General features: G+C 39.5%; 1 non-coding gene across 1 annotated transcript; it reads left to right on the plus strand.

The window, feature by feature from the left end:
• The first annotated feature begins 222 nt into the window (after positions 1–222).
• LOC127742696 (small nucleolar RNA R71) lies at positions 223–329 on the plus strand. The gene has a single exon (XR_008004057.1). It is a non-coding gene; the product is annotated as a small nucleolar RNA R71 (small nucleolar RNA).
• The last annotated feature ends 1685 nt before the right edge of the window (positions 330–2014 follow it).

A 2014-nucleotide genomic window follows, 5' to 3' on the forward strand; every position in this document is an offset into this window, starting at 1 on the left:
TGAGCTAGCAATGCATCCATGTGGTTCAGCTCCATTACTCCTCTAGTGTTACTTCTTTCGGAGGCATAGAAGTAGTCATTCTCAGCAACTGTTTCAATGACATCTATGGCTTCTTTAATGGTTTTCTTCTTATTTAGAGAGCCTCCTGATGAATGATCTATGGCCTTCTTTGACTCATAGGAAAGACCTTCATAGAAAATGTGAAGTTGAACCCATTTATTGAACATATCTGGTGGGCATCTTCTTGTTAAGTCCTTGAATCTCTCCTATGCTTCATAGAGAGTCTCACCATCTTGCTGCCTGAAAGTCTGCACCTCAGCTCTCAGCCTGTTGATTCTTTGAGGAGGGTAGAATCTTGCAAAAAATTTGTTCACCACATCTTCCTAATTTGTTAAGCTCTCCTTTGGGAAGGATTCAAGCCATTTGGATGCCTTGTCCTTGAGTGAAAAAGGGAACAAGAGCAGCCTATAGACATCCAGGTGGACTCCATTAGACTTCACAGTGTCACAAATTCTAATGAAGGTGGTTAGGTGTTGATTGGGGTCTTCTTGAACACTTCCTCCAAATGAACAATTATTCTGAACAAGGGTGATGAGCTGGGGTTTTAGTTCAAAGTTGTTGGCATGTACGGTGGGCTTCTGAATGCTACTTCCACAGTTTCCTGGATTAGGATTAATGTAGGAGCCTAGAACTCTCCTTTCTTGCCCAGCACGATTTGCAGGGCCTTCTCTAGCATGGTTGTGAGCTTCTTCTTCATGATTATTTTCCAAATTCTCTTCCATGCTGGGTTCAAAGTACTCTTCCTCTTCTTCAGCACCAACAATTCCTTTCCCTCTTGCTTCCCTCCTTAGTCTCCAGAGGGTCCTTTCAGGTTCTGAATCGAAGGAAGTTGAAGCTCCTTCTCTTCTCCCTGTCATACAACTAACAAAACACACAGCAAGAGATAAAATAAAGAGACTATTCTTGTTAGAGTAATTGTTAGTGTGAGTGATGTAAATTATCAAACAGTTAGTGGGTTAGTGAGCAGAATTGTAATTAACAAAAAAAAGAAAGAAAAACAAAGAGGGTGAAGGGGATAAGGAAGAAACTAAGCAAACTGAAGGTAATCGACCAAATCAAATAACAAATAAAGAAAAAGAAAAATGCTCAATCTAGTGATCTTCCAACTTAATCATTGTTGATTCAAAATCAATCCCCGGCAACGGCGCCATAAACTTGATGCATGAAAACTTGTCTCTTAACAAATTTCCCTTCGGCAAGTATACCGAATTGTCGTCAAGTAAAAACTCACAATAGAGTGAGGTCGAATCCCACACGGATTGATTGGTCAAGCAACTTTAGTTGGAAGAGTATGCCAGTTGAGCTACACAGAATTTAGATTGGAAACTTGTAGAAATTTAAATGACTGGAAAGTAAATAGCAGAAATTAAAGTGCAGAATCTTAAATGGGGATTTGGGGTAGTGAACATAAAAATGAATGACAGAAAATAAAGAGAATGAAAACTATAATTGATCCATCAAATTACAACATAGCTCCCTAACCCAATGAAAGGGGTTTAGTTGTTCATAGCTCTAGAAATAAAAAATGGCAGAAAAGAAGAATCCATGCTAAAAGTGCAGAAAAGTAAATATACAGAGGTAGTTCTCCAAAGTGCCAAGCTTCTCTATAGTTCAAAACTACTCTTATATATACTACTCCTCTTGATCTTCTAGTGAGTTCTTCAAGTCTTGGATGTGGGCTCTGGATCTTGAGTTGAAGTAGTTCTAATCTTTAGTGGGCCCACCTTGCAGAGAAGTATGAATTAGGCATGGGCGTTAGTGAGATTAACGTTTAGTGACATTGTGGGTTCGAGAACGTTAGTGGCAATCACTTTTTTCGCTAACGTTCTACCCTCAAATACCTCACGTTAACTCCAACGTTAGAGGCACTAACGTGACCACTAACGTTGCCTTCTAAATCTTTGCTAACGTTATTGGGACTCACTTTTCCCAATAACGTTGGCTTATACCCCTT

Source organism: Arachis duranensis, chromosome 1, assembly GCF_000817695.3.
Source record: "Arachis duranensis cultivar V14167 chromosome 1, aradu.V14167.gnm2.J7QH, whole genome shotgun sequence".
NCBI classification, from domain to species: domain Eukaryota; kingdom Viridiplantae; phylum Streptophyta; class Magnoliopsida; order Fabales; family Fabaceae; genus Arachis; species Arachis duranensis.